General features: G+C 44.9%; 1 protein-coding gene across 1 annotated transcript in view; it reads left to right on the top strand.

Moving 5' to 3' along the window:
* Positions 1-1,942: 1,942 nt before the first annotated feature.
* Positions 1,943-18,437, top strand: part of LOC126175925 (15-hydroxyprostaglandin dehydrogenase [NAD(+)]-like) — a 67,488-nt gene continuing 50,993 nt past the window's right edge. Inside the window, exon 1 of the mRNA XM_049922999.1 lies at positions 1,943-2,030. The gene's annotated coding sequence lies outside the window, so the exon portion shown is untranslated. The remainder of the gene's footprint in view (positions 2,031-18,437) is intronic.

An 18,437-nucleotide genomic window follows, 5' to 3' on the forward strand; every position in this document is an offset into this window, starting at 1 on the left:
GTATAAGTACGTCGTAACACGTAACATTCCGCCAGTGCGGACGGTTTGCTTCGTGATACATTACCCGTGTTAAAGTGGACCGTTTACCAATTGCGGTAAAAGTCGATATCGTGTTGATGTATGGCTATTGTGATCAAAATGCCAAACGAGCGTGTGCTATGTATGCTGCTCGGTATCCTGGACGACATCATCCAAGTGTCCGAACCGTTCGCCGGACAGTTACGTTATTTAAGGAAATAGGAAATTTCAGCCACATGTGAAACGTCAAGCGCGACCTGTAACAAATGATGATGCCCAAGTAGGTGTTTTAGCTGCTATCGCGGCTAATCCGCACATCAGTAGCTGACAAATTTCGCGAGAATCGGGAATCTCAAAAACATCGGTGTTGAGAATGCTACTCAACATCGATTTCACCCGTACCATATTTCTATGCACCAGGAATTGCATGGCGCCGACTTTGAACGTTGTGTACAGTTCTGCCACTTGGACAAGAGTAATTACGCGACGATGCAGATTTTTTGCACCTATCTAGGAACGAAGCGTCATTCACCAACAGCGGTAACGTAAACCGGCATAATATGCGCTATTGGGCAACGGAAAATCCACGATGGCTGCGACAAGTGGATCTCAGCGACCTTGGCGGGTCAATGTATGGTGCGACAGTATGGGAGGAAGGATAATTGGCCCCCATTTTGTTCATGGCAATCTAAATGGTGCGATGTATGCTGATTTCCTACGTAATGTTCTACCGATGTTACCACAAGATGTTTCACTGCATGACAGAATGGCGATGTACGTCCAACATGATGGATGTCCGGCACATAGCTCGCGTGGGGTTGAAGAGGTATCGAATAGCGTATTTAATGACAGGTGGATTGGTCGTCGAAGCACCATACCATGGCCCGCACGTTCACCGGATCTGACGTCCCAGGATTTCTTTCTGTGGTGAAAGTTGAAGGATATTTGCCACCGACAACGCCTGACAACATACGTCAGCGCGTTGTCAATGCATGTGCGAACATTGCGGACGACGAACTACTCGCTGTTGAGAAGAATGTCGTTACATGTATTGCCAAATGCATTGAGGTTGACGGACATAATTTTGAGCATTTATTACATTAATGTGGTATTTACAGGAAATCACGCAGTAACAGCATGCGTTCACAGAAATGATAAGTTCACAAAGGTACATGTATCACATTGGAACAACCGAAATAAAATGTTCAAACGTTCCTAAGTTCTGTATTTTAATTTAAAAACCTACCTGTTACCAACTGTTCGTCTAAAATTGTGAGCCATATGTTTGTGACTATAACAGCTCCATTTATCACAAAGCGAAAAAAGTGGTCCATTTAACACATTCATATTTGTTTACGTACTACACGAATATGCAATAAAAACGGGGGTTCCTATTTTAAAAAACGCAGTTGATATCCGTTTGACCTATGGCAGCGCTATCTAGCGGGCCAACCATAGCGCCATCTGGTTTCCCCCTTCAAGCTAGACAAGTTTCGCTCTTTGTAGTTTTTTCGTTTGACGCTTATTTCGTGAGATATTTGGCACGGTCACGATCAATGGACCACCCTGTATAGAATAATTCTTTAGAAATAAATTTTTGTAATCATTGATGCTCATCATGTAGATTCAAGCAAGTTGTTATTCGAACGTCGTCCGTTGTAGGGGAACTCAGCCAGTGCCCCGAGCGTCAAGATGAAATGATCATGATCGTACGGCATTGTTGGCTGGGAGACCCCATGCGGGGTGTTCGGCCGCCGAAATGCCGTTCACGTGGGACAGTGCCGAAGTTAAGCCGCAGCGATCGCGCGATGAGGCTCTAGTGGGACGCCCCCTGTGGGACACTCAGCTGACGTGGTACGCGGCTGTATCTCGCGCCCCTGGACCTTGCTCCTGCGGTGACGTCACGAGAAGCGACGCCCGTGAGGTCTGGCGGAGCCGCGGACAGTCGCCTCTTGGAGCAGCAGAAGCTCGCAGCCGGCCACACCTGCAGTAGTTATCAACGACAGCGACAGGTAGGGGACATAGCGCGGCGCTGCTGCAGCTGCCAACAAACGCTTGGAGGCGCAGTCGATATCTACGTCGCTAATCCGGCAGCATCCAAAAAGCTTGCCTCGCACCGCAGTGAATGCAGGCAAATACAACGCACGAGCATTTCCGGACAGTACGCTGGTGTTCGCTACCATTCATTACAATCTATGAATTAGCGTTTACACTAGAGAGCAGTGGTTTTGACCCTTGAGTGCAATCAGGTATTAGAACACTCCCCCCTCTCCCCAACCCCTTTTTGAATCTTTTAATTTTCAGTGGACGAAACCTATCTGATCAAGAGCAGATTAAAGGCAGGACGGGATGAGAGAGCGATCCCCCCGCCCCCAGGAGTTGAAACTAAAATCAGACGATAATTTATGTAATCTGTGCCAAAGCTAAGCACGCAAATTTAAAGTCTTGGACAGTGGATTGAGTCATTTAGTTCAGTATTCCTCAAGCCACCTTCATTTGTCTGCCCGACGGCATACCAGTGACTTGTGTACCTCCTCCTGTTCGAATTGTGGGAGCCAAATCGTGGCAGGGCTTCCCGAGCTGCCTTATCAGTACGCGCTTCGCGTTTCCGTTAGGGCACTACCTGCTTTGCTCCCATTGTTGCCATTGCTGCTATTGTTAGACTGCCTGCCCAGAATTCAGAGGCATATCCTAACAGTTAGGGCGTCTTCACGTTGGAATGGTTCTTTATTTACGTGACCATTAGGGCACTCCAACCCCAGTTCTCGATACCAGTAATGTCATACTACTTTTCTGCGAAGTAACATATTTTTGTGACAATAACACATTTCGTTTTATTAATGTATAGATATTCCGATGTATCGATATATTACAGTGATACGGTTCTTGTGTGTATTCATTTCTGTGAGACTGTCATATTCTTTTGACTTACTTGTAACCATTTTGGCGCGAATGTGCACAGAGCAGTCTTTGTTTCACTTTTGCAGAAGTTGTTATTTCGCTTTGTAAAAGAGCAGTAAAAGTCTTGTGTTTGGTTAAAGTGGAAATTAAATATATGAAGACTGATACAAAACCGTTTTCTTGGTGATGTGACAATTAAGAAGATGTATATGTGAATTTGCAAGAAGGTTAATAAAAATGTGGATCGTGAACACCAAGTCAAAAATTATTTCTACCATACCATTGTTCTGATCTGGGATTGTTTGATCATTAAGAATTTCCTGAAAAACGCATTTGTTAGGTCTTCAAATATTGCTAAAATACAGATCTGGACCTTCTAGCAGTCAAAGTGGAATCACCCTAGAATCAACAAAATGAGCCTTAACAACTTCGACGAAATCTACGTGGCAATCCATTCAAGATAAGTGCCACAATTAATGACTTTATTACGGTGACTTTATTATTTCCATTCTGACGATACCATCCACAGTCAATAACTTTGTTGTTGCCCGATAAAGCGAACATATGCTGCGTGAGCAACATTGTTAATCTGATTTCTAACCTACTTTGCAAGTGGTGGTATTGTGAGAACGCGAGAAGTGGTTTTCTGCAGTGCCCGCGCCTTAAACACAGCGCGACGCGGTACGCCGGCATTGAGAACAGTTGCCGCTGTTGCTGCGATCAGCTTTTGATGCTACCGCTAGCGCTGTTGATCCGTAGCTGCTACTGATATCCTGACGTCATGTGCAGAATTTTCATAGGCGAGAATACGAGGCGTGGTCTCTTGTGAAATGCGCCAGCGAGTGGTGTCATGTGAAGGCCGCTGTTGGAAACAACGTTCCACCAGCGGTAGCTCAGTGTGAAGGGGACTTGGGGCTTTCGTCTTGACAGTCTGGAGTTTTTCATTTTTGTGCGACATGAAACGAGTTTCAAAAATAACATCTTTCTTCTCTAAAAAACAGAAGACAACATGCGACTCCTCGCGTATTATGGTGACCAGTGCTTTTTTTCCAATATTGATTAATTTTGGAATTAATTTTAGTAGAGTAACACTATTTGAGATAACTCACTAATTTTTATACCTTCTCGTCCATGGTGGGCTGTTTTTGTTGCTGCGAATGTAAAGTTAGATTACGAAGTACAGAGAATTTCTACATCAGTTGTTTTACTTGCTAAGCATGAAGTATTTTGATGTTCACCCATCATCTTCAGGTAGCAAATGGATCAAACTGCCGGCTGCGGTGGCCGAGTGGTTCTAGGCGCTTCAGTCCGGAACCGCGCAACTGCTACAGTCGCAGGTTCGAATCCTGCCTCGGGCATGGATGAGCGTGCTGTCCTTAGGTTAGTTAGGTTTAAGTAGTTCAAAGTTCTAGGGGACTGATGAATTCAGATGTTAAGTCCCATAGTGCGCAGAGCCATTTTTTTCTTTTTTCTTTTTTTTTTTTTTTTTTTTTTGATCAGACTGGTTGACGGAACTAAGTTAGTTTTACAGCATTTATTTAGGCAGCGAAAAGTGTGTTTTCGTAGTTAGACGTACTAGTTCATGTACTGAGTCGTCATGAGCGAATGATAGTGTATATTTCCTCGAATTTTTCTGAACGTCTGTACCTGGATCAGAATTACACAGTGATTTGACAGCGAAGCACAGTTGATCGTGGAGGGGGCGGTATCGTCGGTTCGCCGATGCGTCGTGCACGCAGTATGGCTGTAGCAGCAACAGCTGCGCGATTCGTAATTGGACTACGTTCTCTCACCGCCTTTTAACATGCGGTATTGAGTTCGCTTTACAGGATCGAAATATCCTTGTGCCCTGACAGAAACACTCCTGCTTTTCATTTGTTTATCAACTCTTGTGTTAACTAAAGACCTTATGAGCATGTTACTCGTACATTAACAGTTATAGAAGAGATGTTACTCAGAAAACACTGTGAATGCTACACACTTAGATAAATTTAAAAATTTTCTGTTAAAATAAAATATTTTTACAATTGTTTTGCAGTTTTAAGTATCAAAACAGCTTAAACAGCAGTTTTTGAAAATCTTTTTCTGTAACTTTCAAGGAAAGGACCCCTGGTCTCCGTTCTCTTGTAGGCCCCCCACCCGCAAAACTTCATTAATCCGCCCCTGTTATCTGATATTTACTTTTTGTAGGTGTTTTAATGAACCACGAACTAATGTATCAATGAGACAGTTTGTACTGCTTATTTCTAACCACGCTCCAAGTCCATTCATTTCGTTCTTTCTGTTTTCATTCTTATCATAGACAAAAATCTACTTTCACATCAATAACTCTTGTGTTACGTTCTAGTAAAACGGGTGTTAGAATGAACAATGAAGCGACTCTCAGTATACAGTGAGTGGTGCCTACAACTCCTTGTCAGAAAAGAAAGCTAACTATCCACAGTGAGGGTAGGTAGATACTTGGTATAAAACGTGCTTCCTCTGCATTACTCATGCATTCCCTAGCGGAAGTTGCTTCATCCAAACCTGCACCCGATTTAAAATCAAGCAAGTTCAAACGTATGTACTATACATACTGTTTGTAAACCAGTTGATTGCTGGAATACTTACATTTCGGTTGGCAGAAATTGGAAGACGTTAGATTACTAACGCTTTGTGCTTGACCACTGCCACTGGTAATAGTAATTAATTATAACACTTGAAACGTCCCCTTAGAAAAATTATACATGACTGTGCTTAAACTGACACACAATATTTTTTTAGCGCAACGCAATCTGACTTTAAGTAATCCCTACAAGAGAATGGCCCTGACTAAATTAACCTATATGTTTCACAAATCACTTACCTCACAAAAATCTTCGTTACTCGAACTACTGCAATACATCGAGCGCCACTACTGCCAGCTAAATAAAGATTCAAACTACGGAAGGCACTAACTACTGATAGGCATAGTTAGCAAATGAAAGATTTTAATAGAGAACAAACATTGTATTTACCTTAAAAGTCATAATATATATAGCAGTTCATGACATCCATTCCTACAAATGTACTGTTTCTGATGGACACACCTCCAGATTATCCATTCTCAAAAATCCGCAATCTCACTTCCCCACATCCACCACTGCTGGCGGCTCGCCTCCAACTCCACAACGTTATGCGCTGCCACAGGATCCACACAGCACAGCCAGTGATTTTCATACAGAGCACTACCAATAAGAAAACCTAAATAGCCTACTTACACACTGTTTACATTATAACAGAGCTTGGATGGCGTGTACAGGTACAGCTGCCCATGCAGCTTCAACACGTTACCACGGTTCATCAAGAGTAGTGACTGGCGTATTGTGACGAGCCAGTTGCTCGGCCACAATTGACCAGACGTTTTCAGTTGGTGAGAGACCTGGAGAATGTTTTGGCCTGGGCAGCAGTCGAACATTTTCTGTATCCAGAAAGGCCCGTACAGGACCTGCAACATGCGGTCGTGCATTATCCTGCTGAAATGTAGGGTTTATCAGGGATCGAATGTAGAGCTACGGGTCGTAATACATCTGAAATGTAACGTCCACTGTTCAAAGCGCCGTCATTGCGAACAAGAGGTGACCGAGACGTGTAACCAATGGCACCCCATACCATCACGCCGGGTGATACGCCAGTATGGCGAGCACGAACACATGCTTCCAATGTGCGTTCACCGCGATGTCACCAAATACGGATGCGACCATCAAAAAATGGTTCAAATGGCTCTGAGCACTATGGGACTTATCTTCTGAGGTCATCAGTCCCCTAGAACTTAGAACTACTTAAACCTAACTAACCTAAGGACATCACACACATCCATGCCCGAGGCAGGATTCGAACCTGTGACCGTAGCGGTCGCGCGGTTCCAGACTGTAGCGCCTGGAACCGCTCGACCACTCTAGCCGGCGATGCGACCATCATGATGCTCTAAACAGAACCTGGATTCATCCGAACAAATGACGTTTTGCCATTCGTGCACCCAGGTTCGTCGTTGAGTACACCTTCGCAGGCGCTCCTGTCTATGATGCAGCGTCAAGGGTAACCGCAGCCATGACCTCCGAGGCGATAGTCCATGCTGCTGCTAACGTCGACGAACTGTTCGTGCAGATGGTTGTTGTCTTGCAAACGTCCCCATCTGTTGATTCAGGGATCGAGACGTAGCTGCACGATCCGTTACAGCCATGCGGATAAGATGCCTGTCATCTCGACTGCTAGTGATACGAGGCCGTTGGGATCCAGCACGGCGTTCCGTATTACCCTCCTGAACCCACCGATTTCATATATTGCTAACTGTCATTGGATCTCGACCAACGCGAGCAGCAATGTCGCGATTCGATAAACTGGAATTGCGATAGTCTCCAATCCGACCTTTATCAAAGTCGGAAACGTGATGGTACGCATTTCTCCTCCTTACACGTGGCATTACACAACGGTTCACCAGGCAACGCCGGTCAACTGCTGTTTGCGTATGAGAAATCGATTAGAAACTTTCCTCATGTAAGTACGTTGTAGGTGTCGCCAACGGCGCCAACCTTGTGTGAATGCTCTGAAAAGCTAATCATTTGCATATCCGAGCATCTTCTTCCCGTCGGTTAAGTTTCGCGTCTGTAGCACGTCATCTTCGTGGTGTAGCAGTTTTTATGGCCTGTAGTGTAGTAATTATATCCCTGTTTACAGCAATATAGTAGCAAATATGTAGTTACTGTTGTGTTGTGTTTCAAAGTATATATAGTCAGTAAAGAAGCGATTTTTGGTGCACTGCAAGAGTACCAACAACGTGGAGAAGAAATTTTCAAGAGACATTGAACACTTAATACGTGTCTCACTCTTATTGCCATAGATGCACGGTACAAAGTATAAAGTACGTGTGTACGGGGTGGGAATGTGAAGAGCCTAACGTTGATATTTCCGTCTCCCTAGCTGTAACCTCTACTGCTAAGCATCACTCACTAATGATAGCATTTCAAAAAAGTAATTGTTGTTCTTATGCAATCAATATTAAGAGTCTTACAGTATTTATGACAGTAACAACAATCTTTTAAAACTAATTTTGAGCCGGCCGGTGGGGCCTTGCGGTTAAAGGCGCTTCAGTCTGGAACCGCGTGACCGCTACGGTCGCAGGTTCGAATCCTGCTTCGGGCATGGATGTGTGTGATGTCTTTAGGTTAGTTAGGTTTAATTAGTTCTAAGTTCTAGGCGACTGATGACCTTAGAAGTTAAGTCGCATAGTGCTCAGAGCCATTTGAACCATTTGAACTAATTTTGTGACTGACGCACAAGGGGACACTCTTAGTTTTTGCCCCTCAAAAAATTTATTTTCCCGTTCAGGAGACGACTACCTCCAGGTTGGCAACTGCTGCACTACAAGTAACCTAAGAGAGCATGACGTAAGGAGCATAGCCTGTGAACACTGCATTATTGTTTTTTGCAGCTAATAATCGGCACGCAGGACGCAACACACGCACAAACATACAGTTTCAGTTTTGCTTTTTCGATTTCTGCTGGCAAGTGCATTTCAATCGAAGCAACCAAACGAATGCACACGTCCCAACGGATACACAATCGGCATGGGAAAAGCACCATAAAACGTAAACTACAGTTATCCTACTAGTATAAGTAAACCGATTTTGTGACATTTACGAGTTCCTAACCAGAAGCGAATTTTATTATATCATCTATGTGCTTTAATAGTTTAGTTGCTTGAGTTTCTGCGTGTAAATTTTAAATCTAACAGCCACAGTTCTCACGTTTTCGTTTGCGTCAGAAAGCAAACTGATTTTGTGACATATTACAAGTTCCTTATCAGGGGCAAATTATTTAGTTTCACCTGAGTGCTTCGGTAGTTAGTTTCTTGATTATCTGCGTATTACTAGACACAGTTCGTGCGTTTTCGTCAGGGTCTACATTAGAGTTGCGCAGCACGTGCCGATAGTCCGTTTGTCTGCATAGTTTAGTTTTCCACTGTCTTTGGTGTGGACAGGTGCTGATACTGTTGTGTGCGGATGCGAGCCAAGTTGGTGACACTTCGCTCTCAGCTTCAGGCTGTGATGGCTTCGGTTACACAGCTTGAGGCTGCAGTGGATGGGCACCCGTGTTGTGGGCCAGCCGTGGGGATCCAACGGACGTCCAGCGCGTCAGAGTCCTTCGATCGGTCCTCACCGGTGGCCAACCCAGTTACTGCTCGCACTGAGGCTGACCCCTCACCTGTGGGCGAGTGGAAGTTCGCGCCCGGGGCGAAGCAGGCGGCGAAAGACTTCCCAGGCGGCTGCACGTAAGGCTTCCCCGGTTCGTCTGACAAACAGGTTCCACGTGCTGTCTGTGGCTGACACTGTCGCTGAGCCAGATGCTGTCGCCTGTCCTGTTTCAGAGGAAACCACGCAGCCTGCAAGATAAGGGCAATCACAGAGGGTGGGATTATTGGTAGTTGGGAGCTCCAACGTTAGGCGCGTTATGGGGCCTCTTAGGGACTTGGCTGACAAGGAGGGTAAGAATACTGGGTGGAGTCATTCTAGATGTGGAAAGGGTCCTCCCGGATCCCATGAGGAGTGCAGGGTGCAGCCAACTGCAGGTGGTTGCTCACGTCGGTACCAATGATGTCTATCACTTTGGATCAGAAGAGATTCTCTCTGGTTTCGAGCGGCTAACAGAAGTGGTAAAGGCTGCCAGTCTTGCTTCCTAGATGAAAGCAGAGCTGACCATTTGCTGCATAGTCGACAGGACCGATTAGGGACCTCTGATACAGAGCCGACTGGAGGGTCTGAATCAGAGGCTCAGACAGTTCTGCGACCGTGTAGGCTGCAGATTCCTCGACTTCCGCCAAAGGGTGGTTGGATTTCGGGTTCCGCTAAATAGGTCAGGTGTCCACTATACGCAGGAGGCGGTTACACGGGTAGCAGGGGCTGTGTGGCGTGGACTGGGCGGTTTTTTAGGTTATAGGGTCTCGGGAAAACACAAGATGGGCCTAAGTCACAAAGCGTGCAGGCTGAACACAGGAAGAACATATATACAGGAACCATAGGTATAACAGTCGTAAATTGTCATAGCTGTGTTGGGGAAATACCAGAGCTCCAAGCGCTAATAGAAAGCACTGATGCTCAAATCGTTATAGGCATTGAAAACTGGCTAAAGCCGGATATAAGCTCAGCCGAAATTTTTGCGAAGAACCTAACGGTGATCCGAAAAGATAGGCTAAACACGGTTGGCGGTGGCGTGTTTGTTGCTGTTAGAAGCAGTTTAACTTGTCGCGAAATTGAAGTAGACACTTCCTGTGAGATAGTATGGGCAGAGGTCATTGTTGGCAACCGAAATAAAATAATAATTGAATCCTTTTACCGACCTCTCAGTTGCGACGATACAGTTGCTGAAAGGTTCAAAGAAAACTTGAGTTTGATTTGAATCAAGTACCCGACTCATATGATTATAGTTGGTGGTGACTTTAATTTACCCTCGATATGTTGGCGAAAATAAATATTTAATTCCGGAGGTACGCATAAAATATCATCCGAACTTGTGCTAAACGCATTCTCTGAAAATTATTTCGAGCAGTTAGTTATGAGCCCACGCGAATAGTAAATGATCGTGAAAACACACTTGACTTCTTAGCAACAAATAATCCTGAGTTAATAACCAGCATCAAAAGCGATATAGGGATTAGTGAACACAGGGTTGTCGTAGCGAGACTGAATATTGTAATCCCCAAATCCTCTAAAAATAAGCGAAAACTGTACCTATTCAAAAAAGCACATAAAAATTTACTTGACGCCTTCCTGAGAGACAATCTCCACTCACTCCAAATTAATAATATAAGTGAAGACCAGATGGGGCTTACATTCAAAGAAATAGAATTGGCAGCAATTGAGAGGCTTATACCAAATAAACTAACAAACATCGGAACTAATCCTCCTTCGTACACAAAACGGGTTAGAACACTGTTGCAGAAACAACGAAACAAACATGCCAATTTTAAACAGACGCAAAATCCCCAAGATTGGCGATCCTTTACAGAAGCTCGAAACTTAGCGCGGAGTTCAATGTGAGACGTAACTTTGTCTCGAAACCTGGCAGAAAATCCAGAGAGATTCTGGTCGTATGTGAAGTATGTTAGCGGCAAGAAACAATCAATGCCTTCTCTACGCGATAACAATGGAGATACTATCGAAGACAGTACTGCCAAAGCAGATTTACTAAACACAGCTTTCTGAAATCCCTTCACAAAAGAAGACGAAGTAAATATTCTAGAATTCGAATCGAGAACAGCTGCCAGCATGAGTAACGTAGAAGTAAATATCCGCGATGTAGTGAAGCAACTCAAATCACTTAATAAAAGCAAGTCTTCTGGGCCAGACTGTATACTAATTAGGCTCCTTTCGGAGTATGCTGATGCATTAGCTCCATACTTAACAATCATATACAACCTTTCGCTCGACGAAAGATCCGTACCCAAAGACTGGAAAGTTGCATAGGTCACACCAATATTCAAGAAAGGTAGTAGGAGTAATCCACTAAATTACAGGCCCATATCGTTAACGTCGATATGCAGCAGGATTTTAGAACATATATTGTGTTCGAACATTATGAATTACCTCGAAGAAAACGGTCTATTGGCACACAGTCAACATGGGTTAAGAAAACATCGTTCCTGTGAAACACAACTACCCCTTTATTCACATGAAGTGCTGAGTGCTATTGACAAGGGATTTCAGGTCGATTCCGTATTTCTGGATTTCCGGAATGCTTTTGAAACTGTTCCGCACAAGCGGCTCGTAATAAATTTGCATGCTTATGGAATATCGTCTCAGTTATGTGACTGGATTTGCGATTTCCTTTCAGAGAGGTCACAGTTCGTAGTAACTGACGGAAAGTCAGCAGTAAAACGGCGTTCCCCAAGGTAGTGTTATAGGCCCTTTGCTGTTCGTTACCTATATAAACGATTTGGGAGACAATCTGAGCAGCCGTCTTCGGTTGTTTGCAGATGACGCTGTCGTTTATCGACTAATAAAGTCCTCAGAAGATCAAAACAAACTGCAAAACGATTTAGAAGAAGTATCGGAATGGTGCAAAAAGTGGCAGTTGACCCTAAATAACGAAAAATGTGAGGTCATCCACATGAATGCGAAAAGGAACTCGTTAAACTTCGGTTATACGATAAATCAGTTTAATCTAAAAGCCGTAAATTCGACTAAATACCTAGGTATTACAAAATGGTTCAAATGGCTCTGAGCACTATGGGACTCAACTGCTGAGGTCATTAGTCCCCTAGAACTTAGAACTAGTTAAACCTAACTAACCTAAGGACATCACAAACATCCATGCCCGAGGCAGGATTCGAACCTGCGACCGTAGCGGTCTTGCGGTTCCGGACTGCAGCGCCTTTATAGGTATTACAATTACGAACAACTTAAATTGGAAAGAATACATAGAAAATGTTGTGGGGAAGGCTAACCAAAGGCTGCGATTTATTGGCGGACACTTAGGAAATGTAACAGACCGTAAAGCAGACTGCCTACACTACTCTTATCCGTCCTCTTTTAGAATACTGCTGCGCGGTGTGGGATTCTTACCAGGTAGGACTGACGGAGTACATCGAAAAAGTTCAAAGAAAGGCAGCACGTTCTGTATTATCGAGAAATACGGGAGAGAGTGTCACAGAAATGATACAGGATTTGGGCTGGAAATCATTAAAAGAAAGGCGTTTTTCGTTGCGGCGGAATGTTCTCACGAAATTCCAATCACCAACTTTCTCCTCCGAATGCGAAAATATTTTGTTGACACCGACCTACATAGGGCGGAACGATCACCACGATAAAATAAGGGAAATCAGAGCTCGTACAGAAAGATATAGGTGTTCATTCTTTCCGCGCACTAATACGGGATTGGAATAATAGAGAATTGTGAAGGTGGTTCGATGAACCCTCTGCCAGGCACTTAAATGTGATTCGCAGAGTATCCATGTAAATGTAGATATAGTAAGAGGCACATTTTTTGGTAAAAATTTTATCCATTATGAATTTGAAACACTGCGACTGTGATGAATAAAGGTTTCTTGAAATTACTGCAACCAGTCGCCTGTCGTTTTGTTCTTCAATTTTTTTATTATTCTATTACCGTTTCGATCGGCTTAGCGATTCATCTTCAGTTGGTAGACATACTGTATTAATTGTTTGCAGCAGTGTGGGAGTGATGTAACTGTGGCAAGATGTATAAACGAAACATGTAAGCACTGAGTGTGGCGAGAATTATTCACATTATGAGATGGATGTTGTTGCTTTACTTACAGTGATTAATGTCTGTTGGTTGGATGGTGGTGTACACAGTATTCTGGAAAACATAATGAATGTTTTCCAGTGACGGTAATTTTACTGCACTTTACACACTTAGCTGCAGGTAACACATTCCACATGCTTTACAAAACGTGAATAAACCGAAGAGTATGGCTAAAGTTACGTCAAAGAGTTGGTATTAAGACAGAGATTCTCTTTCTCCCACATTACGTAGAGGTGTATGCATACAAACTTGGAGGGGTAGTATATGGTGACTTGATGAAAAAATGTATGATAGGAACCTGTGTCTGGAAACGTCATCCAACGACGCTTCAGAGCGTCAAAGTTATAGGCGATGGCGCCTGTCGCTAGGCCACCCCTTCAGCAGCAAACATGACTTTGAACGCTGAGGGACCGTAGGCGTAACGTCTCGCAATGTTGTTTCTTATTCAGAGATCCCGACTGATTGCCAGGATCCCCAATGGAGAAGATGGAGCTAGCTGCTGTGCAGACAGGCCTTGTCTCCTATAAATGCATTGCTCTGTTGCCTCAGTGGATGATGGTTTCAGACACGAAATTCCATCTGCAGTTTATTTTTCTCTTGGGACCCACTAATTTCTCCAATGCTTTTCTGTATACAGGAGAAAAATAAAGTCCAGATGGAAACCTGTGTCTGAAACTGACGTCCACCAAGACAACACGGCATCGCATTCATAGGAGAGAAGCGCTTCCTACGCAGAAGCTTGCTCCATCTCCTCCACTCGGGACCGTGTCAATCAGCTGCAATCACTAAGTAGCAAACATCATTTCGAGATGTTCCGTCTATGCTCAGTCAGCGTACGAAGTCACGTTTGCTGTCGAATGGGTAGCCTAGTGGCAGGTGCTGGAACCTATAACATCGACCCTCTGTAGCGCCGTTGGATGACGTTTCATATCCTCGATTTGCTACTCAAGACACATTTCACAACCCCTCTCGGTTTGTCACAACATTTCTGAGGCACCTTTCATGTCCAGTGGTGGCATCTCCCTTACACCCAAGAGAAATCTCCAAAAACCTTGGTTAGAACCCTTTATGGGCACGATTTTTTAAAATAATATGAAATCCTAATGTATGTGTAAGTGTAGTAAGAATAATGTCGTGTGACTAGGGCCTTCCATCGGGTAGACCGTTCGCTGGGTCCAAGTCTTTCGATTTGACGACACTTCGGCGACTTGCTCGTCGATAGGGATGAAATGATGATGATTAGGACAACACAACACCCAGTCCCTCAGCAGAGAAGCAGAGAAAATCTCCGACCCAGCCGGGAATCGAACTCGGGCCCTTAGAATTGACATTCTGTCGCGCTGACCACGCAGCTACCGGGGGAGCACTGTAAGTGTACTGGGTGGTCATGATTAAAGTGCACCTACTTACAGAGATCAAAGTTCGGCTGTAATTATCGTAGGGCAGTGAAACTTTGTACATATGCTAATTGGTTAATGTGGAACCGATTTACGCTCGAGAGCAAATTAGTTCCAACTGTGGCCAACAGGTGCAACTATGGTGTTGTACACTGTATGGCGATATGACACCCACGCTGTTATTCAAGGAGCCATAACGTATGGCTGCCGAGAAGAGATACTGTGCGCTGTTTCTGAAACTGTTTTTCGTAAACGCAGCAATTACAGTGCTGTATTGTGTGAGTACCGCCAACTGGGAGGTCTTAGGAGAGACCCAATGTCATTAGACGGCTTAAAGATGACGATAATAAGAAAACACGGGTGGGCTTGGTGTGGCACATGAAGACGACCTATCCCGCTGGAAGTTATTGACGAGGTTGCTGTTGCTGTAACTGACGATGCAGCATGTGCCCGGGGTAGCGCTAGTGGCCGTGCAGTGTCACGAGAATTGTTCATCCCATGGTTAACAGTACGGAAAGTTTTGGGACCTGTTTTACGCTGGTACCCGGACAAGACCCTGACGCTGCAAAAACTGAAACCTCGTGATCTGCAGCAACATTCTGAATTTGCTCTTCGCTTTCTGGCATGGGTCGAAATTGATAATATGTGCCCAGGCAATGCTCTATGGTGTGACGAGAAACATTTTACACTACAGTATGCACCGAATATACTACTGTCGAATTCTGGGTGTAGTAAAACCGCTTGTTGTGCTCGAAGTGCCACTGCACTCGCCGTATGTGTCTGTGTGGTGTGTATTCACAAGCAGCTGCATTCTCGGCGCGTTCATGGTTAAAGAAAGAGGAAACACCCAGAGGGCCTGTCAGGAGTAGCGTGACGACAGCACGTTATCGAGAGCTGCTTGTACAGCATGTGATCCCTGCTTTGGAAGAGCGCAACTGTGTGGAAATCACTGTTTTCATGCCAGGTGGGGAAACATCTCAGGTGGCTCGTCCAGTGAAAGATCTGCTTAAAGGAACGTTCCACAAATGTGTTACCTCCAGAGGTTTTCTACATGTATGGTGTTCAAGGTCACCTGAAATGAATCCATGTGACTTTTTGCTACACGGATACCTAAAAAAAAGGGGCACTGATTTCAAGACCAGTACACGACAATTCGTTGCTCATATTCCCCCGGAACTGCTCCGAGCGACAACTCTTCACGTCCTTTTCTGAATGCAACACCTGAATGCGTCTCCAGTGATGATATTGAACAAACTGTTTAAGCAGCAGTTAAGACACTACTGGCCATTAAAATTGCTACACCAAGAAGAAATGCAGATGATAAACGGGTATTCATTGGACAAATATATTGTACTAGAACTGACATGTGATTACATTTTCAGGCTATTTGGGTGCATGGATCCTGAGAAATCCGTACCCAGAACAACTACCTCTGGCCGTAGTAACGGCCTTGACACGCCTGGGCAGGGCATTGAGTCAAACAGAGCTTGGATGGCACGTACAGGTACATCTGCCCATGCAGCTTCAACACGATACCACAGTTCATCAAGAGTAGTGACTGGTGTATTGTGATGAGCCTGTTGCTCGGCCACCATTGACCCGACGTATTCAGTTGGTGAGAGATCTGGAGAATGTGCTGACCAGGGCAGCAGTCGAACATTTTCTGTATCCATAAAGGCCCGTACAGGACCTGCAACATGCGGTCGTGCATTATCCTGCTGAAATGTAGGGTTTCTCAGGGATAGAATGAAGGGTAGAGCCACGGGTCGTAACACATCTGAAATGTAACGTCCCGTGTTGAAAGTGCCGTCAGTGCGAACAAGAGGTGACCGAGACGTGTAACGAATGGTACCCCATACCATCACGGCGGGTGATTCGCCAGTATGGAGATGACGAATACACGCTTCCAATGTGCGTTCACCGCCATGTCGCCAAACTCGGATGCGACCATCATGATGCTGTAAACCGAAGCTGGATTCATCCGAAAAAATGACGTTTTGCCATTCGGGCACCCAGGTTCGTCGTTTAGTACACCATCGCAGGCGCTCCTGTCTGTGATGCAGCGTCAAGGGTAACCGCAGCCATGGCCTCCGAGCTGATAGTCCATGCTGCTGCAAACGCCGTCGAACTGTTCGTGCAGATGGTTGTTGTCTTGCAAACGTCCCCATCTGTTGATTCAGGGATCGAGACGTGGCTGCACGATCCGTTACAGCCATGCGGATAAGATGCCTGTCATCTCGACTGCTAGCGATACGAGGCCGTTGGGATCCAGCACGGCGTTCCGTATTACCCTCCTGAACCCACCTAGTCCTTATTCTGCTAACAGTCAAGCAGCAGTGTCGCGATACGATAAACCGCAATCGCGATAGGCTACAAGCCGACCTTTATCAAAGTCGGAAGCGTGATGGTACGCATTTCTCCTCCTTACACGAGGCATCACAACAACGTTTCACCAGGCAACGCAGGTCAACTACTGTTTGTGTATGAGAAATCGGTTGGAAAATTTCCTCATGTCAGCAGGTTGTAGGTGTCGCCACCGGCGCCAGCCTTGTGTGAATTCTCTGAAAAGCTAATCATTTGCGTATCACAGTATCTTCTTCGTGTCGGTTAAATTTCTCGTCTGTAGCACGTCATCCTCGTGGTGTAGCAAGTTTAACGGCCAGTGGTGTAATAAAATATACATTATGTCTTTTTCGCTTGTTTGATCTATTCTGCCCTCGTCCCGTTCCTAATCCATTACACATGGAGACATTTCTGTATTTCTTCGTTGCATTCATAGCGGCACATTTGCGCCATTCTTTCCAGAGTAAATCAGCTCCGCATTAACGAAATGGAATATCTACCACGTTTCGCTGCCATATGATAATTATAATCCACACTGAACCTCTGTAAGTAGCCGAACTTTAATTATGATCAACCAGTATTTGTTTATGTGTATGTACAATAAAGCCGGTGACCCTCGAGATGTTCGGCTTGTCAACACCGCTGCCAGGCGCATGCGATTGAACGTGATGACGAGATTGACGCTTGAAATCTGTTTTGTATTTACTGGATTTATGACAATATCAGTTGTACCACGAGAATTTTGTTTCTGCAGTTGCCATCACACTGCATTCGCTGACACTTTTCTGTAGATTAATATTAAGCTCAGCGGTCGGTTCGGGTTGGTTTCTTGTATTTGGGTGAGAAGTTATCTAACCATCGCTGTACGCTGTACTGGCGTTAGACATAGTAGATTTAGACACCGGTCATGGAGCAACTTTCGCTTTGGGCACGTGAAGCAGGTGAGCACAAATTATGTCTGATTACGTATCAATAACACTTGCAGTGCCGTCGACGCCTGACGAGTAAGTACCTGTCGGGGACAGAAACCCATTCCTGTAGCCCTACGTTACGCTGCCTGCGAGCTGCACTCGTGGCAGAGTTGTCCCTCAAACACTGTTCCCACAAGGCCGCCCACGTCCGTCGAGCACCTTACCAAAGTAGGCCGCACGAGTTTGGACGTGAAGCGTTCAGTCCTTAGAAGGCACTCGACTGTGTCCACAGTGACTAGGGTCATTCGAAAAACGTCGTCTTTGTTTTCCGTTCGTCGTATCGTGATGTAGACACAAGCCTCGGGTGACGTTCGTCTTTTCGTGTGGTCACTGACCAAAACGAAGCAGTACACGTATGTTCCGCATATCTCGACGATTTACGCTTAAAACGTTTCATGCCATTGCTCGTCCGATGCTTAGATTCCATGGATCCATTCTTTTCAGTTCAGTGCATGTGATTCATTATAGAAAAATGACTCTCTCCATCGATCTACGTTTATACTCCGCAAGCCATCTTAAGTGTATG

The sequence above is a fragment of the Schistocerca cancellata genome, chromosome 3 (assembly GCF_023864275.1).
Source record: "Schistocerca cancellata isolate TAMUIC-IGC-003103 chromosome 3, iqSchCanc2.1, whole genome shotgun sequence".
Lineage (NCBI taxonomy): Eukaryota > Metazoa > Arthropoda > Insecta > Orthoptera > Acrididae > Schistocerca > Schistocerca cancellata.